This window comes from Phacochoerus africanus, chromosome 8 (genome assembly GCF_016906955.1).
Source record: "Phacochoerus africanus isolate WHEZ1 chromosome 8, ROS_Pafr_v1, whole genome shotgun sequence".
Classification (NCBI taxonomy): domain Eukaryota; kingdom Metazoa; phylum Chordata; class Mammalia; order Artiodactyla; family Suidae; genus Phacochoerus; species Phacochoerus africanus.
The window spans coordinates 37034416-37051830 of NC_062551.1; the positions used below are offsets into that span (position 1 = coordinate 37034416).

The 17415-nt window shown below is 36.1% G+C and overlaps 1 protein-coding gene across 1 annotated transcript in view; it reads left to right on the forward strand.

Annotated features, from left to right (window-relative positions):
• The window catches only part of ITFG1 (integrin alpha FG-GAP repeat containing 1), a 224048-nt gene that overhangs the window by 33288 nt on the left and 173345 nt on the right, over window positions 1-17415 (forward strand). The gene's annotated exons all lie outside the window — the stretch shown is intronic.

Here is a 17415-nt window from a genome sequence, read left to right on the forward strand (position 1 = left end):
TGCACATAAATGTAAAATACAAATCTTTTAGACTCCCAAAGAATGATGAGATTTTTACTGTTTTCTTAGTAATCATTTACTATTGAATTGAATGTTCAAATCAAAATGTTAAAAGGTTATAAGGAAGTCAGTGATATCAGATACATGTAAAAAGTATTAGGTGTAATAAACGTCTTCAGTTATTGTTTTTGCTGTTTGTTAACCATATCACAATTTGGATTCTCCACTTATGAATTCACGATAATTTAGTTATATGTTACCTAATGTCTCTTTCCCTTTCCATTTAAAAATTATTGGCTAATAAATGCTGTAAACTACATGAATGAACCTATCTACAAAATTGAAATAGACTCACAGACAAGAACAGACTTATGGGTTGCCAGTGGGGAGAGGAGAGGGAGTTGGATGGACTAGGAATTTGTAGTTAATAGATATGAACTATTACATTTAGAATGGATAGACAGTGAGGAGCTATTATATAGTACAGGGAATTATACCTAATCTCCTGGGATAGACTATATATATATATATATATGTATATATACACACACACAAACACACACACCTATGACTGAGTCACTTTGCTGTAGAGCAGAAATTGGCATAAACTTGTAAATCGACTATACTTTAATCAAAAATTTGAAAAATAAGTGCTGTAAACTTAATTATAAGAGATATATTTAACTTATGTATTAAAGAATTTCAAAGATTTTAAAACTTTTTAGGAGTTCCCCTCGTGGCTCAGTGGTCAACGAATCCGACTAGGAACCATGAGGTTGCGCATTCGATCCCTTGCCTTGCTCAGTGGGTTAAGGGTCCGGCGTTGCCGTGAGCTGTGGTGGAGGTTGCAGACGCGGCTCGGATCCCAGTTGCTGTGGCTCTGACGTAGGCAGGCAGCTACAGCTCCAATTAGACCCCTAGCCTGGGAACCTCCTTATGCCACAGGAGCAGCCCTAGAAAATGCAAAAAGACAAAAAAAAAACCTTTTTATTATGGAAAATTTTAAATGTAGAAAAGCAGGCAGAATAGTATGATATACTCACATTTAATCATCACCTAGCTTCAAGATAGTCAACATATGGGAAATCTTGTTTCATCTGTATAACCACCATGAGCCCCTCCCATCCCAGTAATTTCAAAGGAAAGCCCAAATATTATATCATTTCACTTATAAATATTTCAGTCTGTATCTGTAAATGATAATTTTTTATCTTTAATAACCATGAGGTCATTTTCAAACATGAAACAATTTAACAATATTCCCTTAATATTCCAATATTATTCACTATTTAAAATGTCTCAATTCTCTCCTAATTATTTATCTCCTAATTAATTATCAAATCAAGATCTAAACAAGGTACATGCCTAGACAAAAATCTGTCTTAGAAGATTTCTCAGAGTTGGGGTTTTGCTGGTTCTATCCATAGGGTGTTAATATGTGACTCAGTACCCTATATTTCCTCTAAACCAGTGATTAGATTTGGGGCCTTCATCAAAATCAGACTTTTTTTTTTTTTTTTTTGCTCAAGAATACTTCCTAAGTGCTACTATTTGTTTCAGCTCATTAGAAGAAACATGATTAGGCTCTCTCTATTGTGATGTTAAGATTGATCAGTAGTTTTCTTTAGCATGGACTGTTCATTATAATGCTCTCCTCGTGGTTTTAGCAGCTATTGATGATCATTGTCAGGTCCATTATTTCAGTAGGAGTTACAAAATCATAGCCCCCTAAATCTATCACTTCTCTTCATATAGTATTCGCTGGAATTTTCTATTTTAAAAAAAAAGAACTGTCATTATCTTTTTAGTCATCTGAGGTACAGTTGAGGCAGGCAGGTTAAATGCTTGAATTTTCTTCCTTCTTCTCATCTTTTTTCCAATTTTTTTTAATGTGGTAAAATATGCATAACATAAAATTTACCATCTTAACCATTTTAAGTTCAGTAGTATTAAATACACTCATAATACCGTCTAACTCTCTACATCCTGTAAAACTGAAACTCTACACCCATTAAATAACTCCACATTCATCCCTTTCTCCTAGCCTCAGGCAACCACTATTCTATTTTCTTTCTATCTCTGTTTTTAACTACTCTAAGACTTCAAATGAGTGAAATCATATAGCATTTGTTATTTCATGAATGGCTTATTTCACTTGGCATAATGTGCTTAAAAGTTCATCCATGTTGTAGCATGTGTCAGAATTTTCTTCCTTTTTGAAGCTGAATTGTGTATAAACCCTATTTTGCTCAGCTTCCACATTTTAGCTATTGTGAATACTGCTATGAACTACGATTGTGAATAGTGCTATGAACATGGATGTACAAACATCTCTAAGAGACCCTGCTTTCATTTCATTGGGGTATACACCTAGAAGTGGAGTTGCTAGATCATATTGTATTTCTATGTTTAATTTTTTGAGGAAAGGCCATTAAAGCAACTTTATCATGTTACATTCCCACCAACAATATACAAGGGTTCCAATTTCTCCATAGTGCCAATATTTGTTATTTTGTTATTTTCGTGGTAGCCATTCTAATAGGTATAATGTGGTATCTCATTGAAGTTTTGATTTGAATTTTTCCTAGTGATTAGTGAAGTTGAACACTTTTCATGTGGGTATTAGCCATCTGCATATCTTTTTGGAAAAATGGCTATTCATGTCCTTTGCTCATTTTTTTTAATTGGGTTGTTTCTTTAGTGTTGTTGATTTTTGTTATTCTCTATTCAGAATATTGCTCCCTCATCATATACATGATTTACAAATATTTTCTCTCATTCTGTGGGATCCCTTTTTACTCTATTGATTGTTTCTTTGGATGCAATTTTTTTTTTTTTAATTTCATGAAGTCCTTTTCTCTCTCTCTCTCTCTTTTTTTTTTTGTTGTTGTTGTTGTTGTTGTTGTTGTTGTTGTGGCTTGTGCCTTTGGTGTCCTATCCAAGAAATCATTGCTAGATCCACTGTCATGAAGCTTTTGCCATACATTTTCTCTTAAGAATTTTATACTTTTTTTCCCTTACATTTAGAGCTTGGATCCATTTTGAGTGAATTTAAATACATGGAGTTAGATAAAGGTCCACTTCATTTTTTTGCATGAATGTCCAGTTTTCCTAGCACCATTTGTTAAGAAGACTTGCCATTTCTCCATTGAATGGTTTTGCTGCCCTTGTCAAAATTCATTTGACCATATATTCAAGAGTTTATTTCTGGGCTCTCTGTTAGTTTGCTGATCTATGTGTCTGTCCTTGTCTTAATATCACACTGTTTTGATGACTATAGCTTTGTAATATGTTTGGAAATCAGACCATGTGAGTCCTCTAGTTTTGCTCTTTTTTCAACATCATTTTGACTATGAGGAGGTCCTTTGAGATTCTGTGTGAATTTTAGAATGGGTTTTTCTATATCTATAAAAAGTGCCATTGAGATTTTGATATGGATTGTTCTGAATCTGTAGATTACTTTGGGTAGTATTGACATTTTAACAATATTGTCTTTCAATCCATGAACATGTAATGTGTTTTCATTTATTTGTTTTAATGATTTCTTTTAGCAATATTTTGTAATTTCTATTGTCAAGGTTTTTACTTCCTTGGTTAATTACTAAGTATTTTATTCATTTTGAGTCTATTGAAATGTTTTCTTCTTAATTTCCTTTTTGCATTGTTCACTGTTAGTGTATAGAAATGCAGCTGATTTTTGCATGTTCATTTTTTATCCTGCTACTTTACTAAATTCATTTATAGTCCTAACAGGGTTTCTTTTGCCGGGGGAGGGGGAGGCATCTTTAGGGTTTTCTACATGTAAGATCATATCAACTGTGAACTTTTTTCATTGTAATTTAAATGCCTTTTATTTATTTTTCTTAATCCTCCCTTTTTTTTTATAGTAGTTTACAAATCTGCTTTTACAATTACATTTGTATGTAGTATCCTAAGTGCACATGAGTAAAGCAGCATGCCTGGTAGTTGCTAAAAGTAATAAAACTTCCTTCCTTTCAAAGTATTTCCTGATTAAACTCCTAAACTATTTTAAAAACAGGTAGAAAATAATATTTTATAATTTAAACTTTTTATTAACTCTAGATGATTATGAGTTTTACTAGAGCATTTTCATTATTAAGATAAAGTTTGCAAAGTTAAGAAAATTTCAGTGCTCAAATCTACTTTGGATTTTATTGCTTCAAAACAAATTAGGTCACACATTGAGCCTTTTGCCCAGTAAGATTTTTATGGTTCTAATAGTTTACAGGTTCAGATTGGAATAAGGAGAGTTTAAGAAAAGAGAGGTTACTTTTAGTTTGGCTTACCTGGTGTTTTTCATGTGAAAAAATGATAATAAAGTTTTCAATACACTGTCCTGGAAGTTACCTTAAAAGCTTATTTTTTCAAGATAAGGAACTTCTATAGTTATTGGCTCATTTTCTGTTATCTTACTCCATTTATATGGGCACACATACACACAGAAAGGCTTTTTTTTCATAATTCCCTTTTGAAGAAAGATCTATCTTTTGAGGTTTTAGAAACTTAGTTTCTTTTAGTTCAGTGATACTAGACTTCCTTAAACAACACTGACTTTGCCTTTAAGTAATTTTTATGAAAGAATAACAGTGATTATTGTCACATGTTAGAAAATATATTCAAAGCGATTTCTCAGTAGATTTTATATTTTATTTATAAATGACAGGGATATAACTCATCCCATTACAATGATTGGAAAATCCAAAAGTAAATACATATAAATTCTTTAAAGCATACTTTTAGTTTTTGAAGTACTGTTAAACTTCATTAATTTATTCAAAAAAGCTGTGGCTGGTCTGGGGGTGTGAACACATATGAGTGATTTCAGGATGGATTCTTCAAAGTGGTATCAACACAACATTTTCAGTTCTGCTTTACTCTCCCACCCTAATGTCAGTATTCCAAGAGTGAGGAATAAAAGGGAATACAGGTGGAGATAGATGCTGGCTTTCAGTACTGCTTTCAGCCAGCCAGTGCTCCCAAACCAACCTCTAATTGTCTGAAATTTTGCACAACGTTGATTTCATCCCTTGCAGTACTGCTTCCCTTCACCACATATCCCAACAAAACTTTCACAGGGTATTTACCTAGCCTGGGTGATAAACCAGTGCAAACAAGGGAAAGATTTGCTGCTGCAGATTTTCCCCAACCAGCACATGCATTTCAAAAGAGATATTATGTCCCATACATAAGCATTTAAACTTAAATTTAAACTTCTCAAAATTATAGAGCTTGGTCTCTCGAAGGTTTTAATTTATTGGTTAAATTTTCAGTTTTTCTGGCTCTTAACTCATTTCTCCTCCTAGCAAAATGTCAAGTAGGGGAGCCTAAACATAGGCATGTATCGGAATTCCCATCATGGCGCAGTGGTTAATGAATCCGACTAGGAACCTTGAGGTTGCGGGTTCGTTCCCTGCCTTGCTCAGTGGGTTAAGGATCCAGCGTTGCCGTGAGCTGTGGTGTAGGTTGCAGACGCGGCTCGGACCCCATGTTGCTGTGGCTCTGGCGTAGGCCAGGGGCTACAGCTCCGATTAGACCCCTAGCCTGGGAACCTCCATGTGCTGCGGGAGCAGCCCAAAGAAATAGCAAAAAGGTAAAAAAAAAAAAAAAGATAGGCTTGTATTTCTTCCAGGAGTTGGAAGGAGAGGTCTTTGTATCTGCCCAGAGGTCTTTGTGCCACCATAGTGATGGCCTGTTATGTATTAGGTGCCCTACTGGCATTTACCACTGAAGTTGGCAGCTGGGGACCTCCTGCTCTTCTCCTGGCCCAGTCAGAGCCTCATAATCTTCGCTGGATGACTCGATCCTGCCTTGAATCTCTGTTTTAATTCCTCTGAAGCTCTAACTCTTCCATCCAGCCCTCTGACTGGAACTGGCCATTGTTCATCCTCTACCATGGAATTTATTTGTCTTGTACCATAATAGCCCAGGGGAGATCCACTGGCCCTCATCTTGGCTTCTGTTGATCACCACAGAGTCATCACAAGGTTGTTTTTCTCTTTTGTTTTTTTTTTTTTCTTTTTATGTCCTACCTGCAGCATATGGAAGTTCATAGGCTAGGGGTTGAATCAGAGCTGCAGCTAGGCCTGCACCACAACCACAGCAACACCAGATCCAAGCCACATCTGTGACCTACACCATAGCTTGTGGCAATGTCAGATCCTTAACCCCCTGAGCAAGGCCAGGGATTAAACCCACATCTTCTCAGAGGGTTCCTACATCGTCCTGCATCAGGTTCTTAACCTGCTGAGCTGCAATGGGAACTACACACAGGGGATCTTAAGTCCCTTTTCCATACATGAAAATCAAGGGAAGTTTAAGAATATTAGGTTAACCCCTCTATGCTCTGTTCTCTGTTCTGTGAAGATAACCCCTGTATATAGCTATCATCTTAAAAGACAGGCTCCCCCCTGAATTCCAGTAGGAAGCAGGGTCCTGGTCTCCCTTTGTACTCTGATCTCCTTTCAACTTCATCATTGTTATCCCTCCAAATTGAGCCCTCACATTGAGATCAGGAGAAGTAGTCAGGGAAACTGGCCTTGACGTTACTCTGTCTTCCTGCAATCTCTTTGGGTCCCTAGGTAGCTCACATCCAGACTTGAGTTCTTTCTACCTGTAACTTAAAGTAAAATTTGTTCAGATCCCTAGGTTTTACTTTTAATATGGAAACAGAATTCTGGAGATTTGGCTCTGTTTTCATTCTCAACAAAGCCTGAATTTAAATACTGTTTTCTGGCTAGAGACTCAAAAATTGACATTTTGGAAATCAAAAGCTGAATATTGGTTCTTTTTTTTTTTTTTTTTCCCCAGCCCTGCTATAATAACCCTAATCTTTCTCTAGGCCAACAATTCTCTAAGTGTGGCCTGGGAATCCCTAAAGATCCCAAAGACCATTTTGGAGGGTCCGTGAGGTCAAAATAATTTTCCTAAAAAAGACATTATTTGCCTTTTTACTCTTTTTACTGTCATTCTTGCTCTCATTCTCTCATAAGTGTACAGTAGAGTTTTCCAGAAGATCTTTAAAACATGGAATAACTTCATCATTCAGACATCTTGTGTGTATGCTTATGTATTCATGTGTTTTTTAAATGTTTCAGTTTTAATTTTTAATATAGAATATCTCTTATGTCAATAGATAAAGCTTACATAACCAAAACTCTTTGGGGTCCTCAGTAGTTTTTAAGAGCATAAAGCAATCCTGACACCAGAAAGCTTGAGAACTCCTGCCCAAAGTAAATGGATGCCTCTAGTTGACTGGGGTCACTGTACAAAGTAATGAGAACGAATAATGTAATATTCTTCATATGTACATACATTTATCAAGCAAAGATAAGATCTTGGCTGTGACAAGTCAGATAGATTATAACAATCTTTGTAAGTACCCTAACTCCCACCCCTCTTTCTTGTTCCTACCAAATAATTGTCATGGCTCTAGTTTCTAGCTCTTGACAGGCAACCAAATGAAAGAACTTGGAGGCTGATCTCTTGGTGAGGTGTTCCATTTCCTTCAGATGTATTCCCAGAAGCAGAATTGATGAATCATATGGCAGCTCTATTTTTAATTTTTGAGGAACTTCCATATTGTTTTCCATGGTGGCTCCATCAATTTATAATCCTACCAAGGGATTTTTTCTCCACATTCCCACTAGCATTGGTTATCTGTCACTTTGATGATAGTCATTCTAACAGGTATGAGGTGGCTATCTCATTGTGGTTTTGATTGTCATTTTAACATGACCTGAAAATTTCTTTAATATCACAAATACTTTTTTGTTATTTCATCAATTTTAATAATTATTTATTAAGCTTCAACTCTGCAAGGCATAGTATACAAACCATGGGTTCAAAGATGAAAAACAGGATCACCAAACTCAAGAGCTTACAATAGCATGAATCTCAAGGTTGTCATTATAGCAAGACATCACTCTATTCATGCCGTATTCAGAAGTTTAAACTTGATTTTTAAGCACACTAATTTGTGCCTTAAATATTTTGAAATGCAGCAGAATCTCAGACCCAGACACACATTAATACTTAAGAGTATTATTTGTTTATTGTGCATTTGATGGAACTATCCAAGACTCTTGTATTTCTTTCCTTGCACATCCTTGGCAGTCTCAGGTCTTTAAACATCATCTGCACTCTGATGACTCCCAAATTCATCTGTCTCCAGGCTGAACCTCCTTCCCACCTCTAAGATCACATATCCAACCACCTACCAGCCATAGCACATCAAATCTGTGTCTGATAAGCCATTTCGGACCACATTTCCCACACATCCTGGATCTTTCCCTTTAAACCTCTTCAACTCATAATAATCTTCCCATGTCACTAAACAATAGCCCCATCCTTCCAGTTCCTCTGTCACAATGTTGGAGTCTCCTCACCACCTCTTTCAATGATAACCAACGTCAAATCTATCAAGAAATACTATACTGTTCATTCTACTTTGAAAATATATCCACAACTTGACCACTTTCACCACCTCTACTGTAACCATCCTGGTCCAAGAAAATGTCATTTCTCATCTGAATTATTCCAGCTATTGTTCCCCTGCTTCCACACTTGTCCCACAACAGTCTGTTTTCAACACGTGAGCTGCTCTGATACTTTAAAAATGAAAATCAGGTCATGTCACTTTTCCTAAAGTTTTCTAGTGGTTTCTTTATTATTTTTAGAGAATAGCCGAAGTGCACAAAATGGCCTAAAAGGCCGCGTGTACCTTAGTTCACCGTTACCTCTTTGACTCTGTATTTTATTTTCTCACTTGATGTCTTGCACTTGAACACACTAAACTCCTTGCTGTTTCTTAAACACTGCAAAGCAAGATCCAGTCTTAGGGTATGGGACAAGTAGTTATTTTCTCTGCCCGGAATTTTACTCCTCCAGGTATTAATATCATCTCTTTTCAAGTTATCTCTCCAAGTAAACTTCACTTCCTTCACTTCTTCACTCACATGTCATCTTATTTCTCACTGTATCTGAGGCCTGATGTATCTGAAATTGCAGCTTTTAAGCACTCCCCTCTGCTTATTCTCTGCTTTTATTTTCCCCAAAGCTCTTTCACCTGCTGAGATACTATTCACTTACTGTTTTTATTATGTCACCGCATGCTGTATCATAAACTGTATGAGGGCAGGGATTTGTTGTTGTTGTTGTTCTGTTCGCTCTTGTTTCTCCAGTGCCTAGAAGGGTGCCTGGCACCAAATAGGGACTTGATGGATGTCTTTTGAATAAATAGTAACAATTTCAGTCACCGAACAGAATCTGAAGATAACTGGAATATTTTTAGGTGCTGAAACTCTCCCTAATTGGTAATTGGTAAGCCTCTTTCAGCTAAAGATTTAACAGCTAACAAAGGAAGCTCTTGATAAAAATGATGTTTGTTTGCAGACATTCAAAGATAAATTATTGAGTGGGTTTCCTTTTAAAATACCACAAGGTGTTTCTCAGAATTGTATATAAAACTTAGGAACTTGGGCTTTGAGAATTTTATTTAAACAAATGTAGAAAATAATGAGACATTTCTCAAAGAGTTCTGTCCATTTTTTAGAAAAATACAAATGAAACCATTCCAACCCTTAGCTGTCGTATGGTTATCTCATAAATCTCTTCTAAATGCATTCGGTTTGAACTGATTCGAATTCTGTTCTAAATAATAGTCGATCTTTATCAGCAAAGATGAAGAGACCTGTTTACCAAAAACTGCAGTTGTTTCTGATGTTATCTGATAAGCATAGGGAACCTGGGAGACAAAAGTATTAAGAAGTGTTTTCTTGTAAGGATCCTCTAACTTCTCTGATACTTTCACACGTTTATTCCTAAACACTTCTGAGAGGAAACATTTCGGAGATATTAATCTGTTGTAGCAATATTATACTTGCTTATCGCATAACTGTTAGAACCTATTATTAGTACCTGGGCATAATCCAGGGGTGCCGCTCTTTCTTCATCCTCCCCACAAGTCTCTCAAAGTACTGAATATGCCATAATTTTTATTATTTTGATTTAAGTAGAGGCAGGAATTAATAATAAGAATAATCACTATCATTTATTGAGCCCTGAGAATGAGTGTGGCCCTATTCTAAGCAGTCTATATATATATATTTACTTATTTAATCTTCAGAGCAACCCTATGGAACAAGTTCTGTTATTAACCCCATTATGTACATTGTGAAGCCAACATAGAAATGTTAAATAACTTCTCTAGAAATCATGCCATAGAATCCCAAAGCCTTTCTTGCCTCCAAACTCTCAGTTTATTATGTATTTTACGTAGACTATATAGAGCTGTGTTCTTAATATTGCTGTGGTCCTACACCCTTCTGAGAATCTGGGGAAAATTATGGAATCTCTCCTAAAAAAAAAATGCCTATAAAAACAAAACTTTATGTTTGTGAATACCCTAAGAACTACCCGTAAACTCTCTAGAAAGACCCCTGGTTAAGAATTAAATAATAGAACTCATTTTAAATGTCCAAACATTATAGATGTATATAATGTTGAAAATAAAGTCCCACTTTACCTGAAACCCTAGATATTAATCTTGTTATTGCTTTGGTTTATGTTTACCATATTGTTTTTCTAAACGTGTTCTGTGCACAAACAATGTGATTTTATTTATTTATTTTTTTAAATGTATGATGTAAGGACTATATCAAAATATAAGACCTATTTCATCAGAAGATACCATTAAAACAAATTGAGAAGACAAGCAACAATTTGGGAGATGATATTTGCAACATATGAAACCAAGCATGAATTGAGTTGAAAATAAGAGACTTATTTGTTTTTTATAGCAATATAAATAAAGAGTTGAAAAATGAAGAAAAAAAAGACTGCCTACTGGAAAAAAAATATGAACAGGCATATCATCAAAGAACAAATAGAAAAGGCCAATAAACATACATGTTCAACATCTATAGAAATCCGAGAAATTAAATGAAAACCACAAAGTAAACTTTTTATATGCATCACATTTGCAAAATTGTTTAATGAAAAGACTGCTCTGATTACATAGTGAAAAAAAATTAAAGAATTAAGCTTATGCACATTACCATAGAGAGAACCTAGAAATACTGAGTGAAAGAAGTCTCAGAAGAGTGATAGAATTTAGGTAGAGTTTAAAACTATCCAAAACTAAGTAATCTATATCGTGTGTATATCAGTGAGTCTAGTAAAATTTTAAAGAAAACTGAGGAAATTATAATCAGAACTTAACTTTTTGGTGGAGGAAGAAGCAGCAAAGATTTAGCAGATAACTGGATTTGAGTGGCAGAAAGGAGGAGAGGATATTTGAATGTTTATTTTATTATTCTTTATATCTTTGATTTTGTTTGTGTGGATTATGTCACAGTTTTAAAAAATGATTACCAAAAATGAGAGTCCATCATTGTATACCATTTTGTAACTTCCCTTTTCTCAATTTTTTATTAACCATAAGATTTTAATACTTAGGTCTCTCTCATCTACAGCATAGCTGAATTATATTCTCATATTAATATATATTTCTTTTTGCATATTAAGTATTGCCACTAAAGATTGACTGGAAAAGCCTCCAGGAATAAATGGTACTTAACCATTTTCTGGTTTGTGAAAGGATTCTCTGTGTCAATGAGGATTTCGCCATTGTCTCTATAGATACCACTCCCTTCAGTGTAGTTCAAGCTTTTGCGTTGTTGATTTAAAACTTAAATTTGGGGGAATTCCCTTTGTGGCGCAGCAGAAAGGAATCCAGCTAGTACCCATGAGGATGCAGGTTCAATCCCTGGCCTCTTTCAGTGGGTGGGGTCCGGCGGCGTGGCCTTGAGCTGTGGTGTAGGTCACAGACAGGGCTCAGATCTTGCATTGCCATGGCTGTGATGTAGGTCTGCAGTTACAGCTCCAATTTGACCCCTGGCCTGGGAACTTCCTTATGCCGCAGGTGTGGCTCTAAAAAGAGAAAAAAAAATTTAATTTTGTTGATTTATAGTCTAGTTAAACTTTCAATAAATGCATGCTGTAATGCCACTGCACTGCTGTGTATAGCACTAAATCTGCTTTTTTTTTTTTTGGTTTCTATGTATTAAAAGCTGATACATTCAGCACTGACTTTTGTTTTTCTTCCAAGCATTAAGAAAATATTTTGAAAACAATTACAATACTCTTCAGCTAGATTGAACAAGTTTTCACATTTTGCTGTATTTTCACATATATACATACATGAATGTTTGCATACATACATAGGTAAATAGAGAGTTTTCCTGGTCTGTTTGAAAATGAGTTGTGATATCTTGACACTTCGCCTGTAAATACTTTAACATGCATCCCCAAAGAGCTAGGATGATCTACACAACCACATTATTACATTTAAGAAAGTTAGTAGTTATTCCGTAATATCATAATAGCCAATCCATATTTACTCTTTCATACTTACTCCAAAAATACCTTTCATAACTACATTTCTTCCCTATTTAAAAGCCCAGTTAAAATTCTCATATACATTTGGTAATTACATCTCTATACTCTCTCTTAATCTAGCTATATTATTGCTTCTTTTAAAAATGATACTGATATTTTGAAGAGTCCAGGACACTTGTATTACAGAATGTTCCACATTCTGGATTTATCTGGTTGTTTCCACATGATGTTTAACTTTTCGAGTACCAGCTTTTTAAAAGTAAAAAAATAGAAGGTGCTCCAGTAAGCTCAGTGGTGTTGGCTTGGTGTTTTTTGACAAAGTAGATGAACTTTTTTTCCATTCATTATGAAGAAGGGAAAGGAACAAATGCTATAAATAGTGCAAATGCGATCTTTTTAAAAACAAAGTATCATATATAATGTGTGCTTATTATATTAGTTGTTTTTCCACAAAAAGTATAGCATGTTGGTCATTGCAGTTATAGAGTCTCTTTATGAGCTTTTAAAAAACATTAAATATTTTAAGTTACTTCTTTCTTATGTTAGTGCAATATGTTAACTTTAATGTAGAATAACAACACGGAATTTCTTTCTTTGATTCAAATTAAGTGGTGGTTATTGCATGAAGTACAGTTTTTTTCATGTGTTAAAAACACAACTATATTTCAGTACAGGAGATTCTAATATGTTATATATCTATTCTTTGTTCTGTGCAAAGATATTTATACTCATGTTTTATATTCTAGAAATAAAAAGTCATCTTATATACTGAACAATTTGGTCATTTAAATCTCTAACCTGTAAATTGAGTCTATAAAAGCTGTTGAGATCAAACAAAATAGTTGAAATCAGTGGGGCATTTGGTACCAAATGGAAATATACTTCAGATATTTATCACAGAATGATAAGTGAACAATTTTTTAACAGCCACACATGCACACTGGCTCCAGGTGGCCCAAGCCAAGGTCCTGTAGGGAGTGGTGGCCATGGCATCTAGCCAGATCTGGCTTTGGATTCTTGCCTTCGCAGCCTGGGATTTGGGCAAGTCCTTTTGAAACTGTCTCCTCATTTCTAAAAATAGGGATAGTATCACATAGCTCAATGCAGTGGGTTTTAGAATATTTCTAAGAACAATAGTAAGAAAATATATCATAATCTGCACACATAGTTAAACCATGTATGTTTGTAGCTATATACCTATAATATGTAAACATTTTTACATAAGACTTACCCATCCTGTATGTGTTATACTTTATTTTAAAATTTGATGAAATTGATTTCATGACCAAATAAAAAGTTTCAAATCCTTGGCTTGAAAAAAAAGATTCAATTAGTGTCAAATTTTGCTACCAAAATGATTCTGCAACTTTGGTCAATCAGCAGACATTTATTGAGCAGTTACCATGTGCCCATGTGAACAAAACAAAATCTGTCCCATTTAATAATTATCCCCATGGCCATCACCCATAGCTCATTTCAGGTGCCCATCCCATGGACTTAACCTAGTCCTTATCTCCCAGCACTACTGACCACAGCCTCCTCTCCTCTTTGTTCTTATTTAACCTCTGGGCAGCTTCTGACATAAATTTTCAGTCCTTTCTTTGACCATGGTGAAACCTGGTTTTCTTTCTTTTCAGAATCTTCTATGGGCTTCTCTTCCTCTTTCTGGTCCATAAATTTGGGTAAAACTCAGAATTCTTCTGTCCTCCGCCCTCTTCCCTTTTTACACTAAACATTCCTCTTGGGCACGTCATCGATTTGTCCACTTCAGTGGCTTACATCAATTACATGAGTTATGCCACCAACTCCTGGTTACAGATCTCCTATCCCAGGTGTCTGTTAGTGGATTTTACCACTCCTGTAACCCACAGACATTTCACACTCAACATGTCCAAAACAGAACATGTTACCTTTCCCTCAAAACTTCTTCAATTCTGCTTTACTTCCTGTCTCAATGGTGACAACATCTCCTTAGTTACCAAGCCATTTACAAGAGCCATTCTTGTTCCCCTCCTTTCTCACGCCTCACATCCAGTCAGTTCCCAAACCTTTGTGATTATGCCTCCTAACAAACAACCACTATTTCAGCTACCCAGGGTTACAGCACTATTTTATCTTGCTCTCTTGACCATGAGAGTCTCCTGACTGGTCTCCTAGCCACCAGTGTCCTCCTCTTCAAGTCCAGTCTCCAGGTAGCATTCTGACATCTACAATAGAAGTTTGATCTTATCACTTGCTTATTAAAGTATCTTAGTGCCTTTTGATTACCACTCCCTTCTGGCACACAAGGGCCTTCCTGGTCTGGTTTCTGCCCAGTTCTTCAGCCTTAGCTCTCACTAACCTCCATCTTTTTATGCTTCAGGCCTAAGATACTCTGAATTGCTCCAGCCCTTGTTTCACCTAGCTGACTTGTACATATCCCTTAGCTCTCAGCTGAGACCTCTCTTTTTTTTCTGAGAAGCTTGCTCTGACCCCCAGTGTAATGGCTACCGCTCTATTATAATGACTTGTTCACTTGTCTTTTTCTTCTAGTAGAATGTCAGCCTGTTAAGGAGAATGACTGTCTGCTCTGTTCACCATTTTAGCCCCTGTTCTTGACACCATTCTGGTGCCTAGTGATACATATTTGAATGACTAAGGAAGGAATGAAAATGAAAGAAAGCCAGTTGCTAGGGAAGACAGTGTGCCACTGTTGTTAAGACCGCAGAGTTTGGAATCCATTGGATCCAGATTCCCCTGGCTCTACCACTGGCCAGCTGAAACAAATTATTTTGCCTAAGCTTCAGACTTCTCATCTGTAAAAATGAGAGTGTTAACCTTGTAGGTCAAGGAATAAAATTAGAGAACATATGCAAAGTATCTAGCACAATGCCTGTAGTATAGCACACAAAGTTAGCTGTGACTTCATTCCATTCTAATACATGAACATGTAGAACTAAAAAGCCACCTGATTATCACTGTATTCTTTTTTGACAATGAAAGCACAATTACATAGAGAACTACCTGACCCCACTGACAGAGATTGCTTAATTAATATCAAGAGACACAAGGCATACTATTATATGTGGCCTTCAGCCCCTGGAAATAGTAAAAAAATAAAAAAGATAACTTCCCATTTGGATAAAAATGCAACTGTCACATGAGGTAAAACAAAATCTGTACTTGTTATAGGAAACCATGAGCCTATGTAAAGTGTATTAAAAATGCACCTTATAAATGTATGCTACATGAAGTAGAAGGGGGCTTTATTATAGCTGATAACAGATGGAGGAAATGTGAGGTTTCAGAACTCTTTCTGATGGCAGCTGTCTACCGAGGTATATCTCAAAGTGTTTTTTCTTAAGGAAAACAAAATACAGCTCTCAGTTAAAATCCTCTTAATAGTATTGCTCCATTTACCCGTTATCTCATTTTCACTGAATCTGTTAATAAATGATGCCAATTAGTGTACTTGCCCCTTGGTAACATTTCTTATACTCTCTGCAGTTTGTCAGAGTAGCCCTACACCTCTAAATGTGATCTGTGAAGCAAGGGAAACACTTAGCTGATTAAGAGTAGAAGGAGAGAAGCTCTCTCTTTCTTGATTTGGAAGGTTCTTCCCATGGTGGGTTTTATCTAGCCTATCCAGGCATGTGGTTTGGAGAAGTGAGCTTCTCTCTCTGATCAATGTTCAGTAAAACATTGTCTGGTAAATAAGCTTTCCATGAGTATAGAAAGAGCAACATTGAAATCATATTAGCTCTTTAATGTCACTAGGGCTCCATTTGGTGCACTGGAGAGGGAATAAGTGACACTTTGGTATTATGGTTATCATTCTGAATAGAATGCCTGCCTGCCTGCCTGCCTGCCTGCCTGCCTGCCTGCCTGCCGGCAGATTAAATTCTTTTACCTGTCAGAAAGGATCTGATTTATTTGGGGGCATTATTGCCTTGGTGACCTTGGTTGGTGTCTAATTTATTTCCAGGGAGAGGAACAGGAAAGGCAACCTGAATCAAGTATTTTCTCAGAAATAGATTGACTTGTTTATATTATCATTATAGAAAGCAACTGCTAACTGAAATAAGCTGAATAATCAGCTTAAAAAAATAGTGTGAAATTGTAAGCTTGAGTTAGTAATGATTTCCTTCTTGAAGAGGAGAAGTTAAAATGACTGAAGAAGTTTAGTGATAGGTGTTTTAGCGTTCATGAATATTTCCAAAATTGAGTGGTACAGTTTGCACTCTGCTTTTTCAGGAAGTATTTAAATACTTCTTATATTATTAATTCAAAGCATTTTCTTTCTTTTCCTGTGTCATTCTTCCTGCCGTTTCTTTGTTCCCTAGCACCTCTAAATAGACACTGGGAATGAAGAGAGAGGAGAGGAAATTAAAGTTTTTCATGTTTTCTCTGTCTTTAGTAGTTGAACAGTGTGTGTGGCAAAGCAGTGTAACTAAAAGTCTGAATTTCAGGCTAGCAGACTATGTGCACCTCGTCAACTCTGGGACCTGATGTCTCTTATCCAGGGCCTTACTGTTGTTAAGGAGATGAGACATCAGTGAAGTGTGAGTGATGAACTGCTGCTTAAAAGTGCTTGAAAACTGAAAAGGCAAATTATTGATAAGGCTCCAATCATATGTAAAGCCTCGTGTCATTTCTTTGCCCAGAGGTCTTCAGTGTGTCTCTTTGTCCTTTAAATTAGATGCTGGTCTCTTAGCGTGAAGATAGTGGGACCCTTGCCTCCTTTCCCACTTTATCTTCTGACTTCCTCTGCTGGTATCCTACACTACAGTTGAGCTAAACTTGGCTTTTTCCTGAGCAGCCTCCAGTTTTCCTCATTTCCAGGCCTTTGCTTATGTTGTTAAGTCTACCTAAGAGCTTCTCGGCCATGGCATTATTGACATTTTGAGCTGGATAATTCTTTGCTGTAGGGAGCTGTCATGTGCTTTGTAGGAAGCTTAGCAGTAGCCCCTGCCTCTACCCTCTAAACAGCGGTAGTAACCAAAAATGTCTCTTCATGTC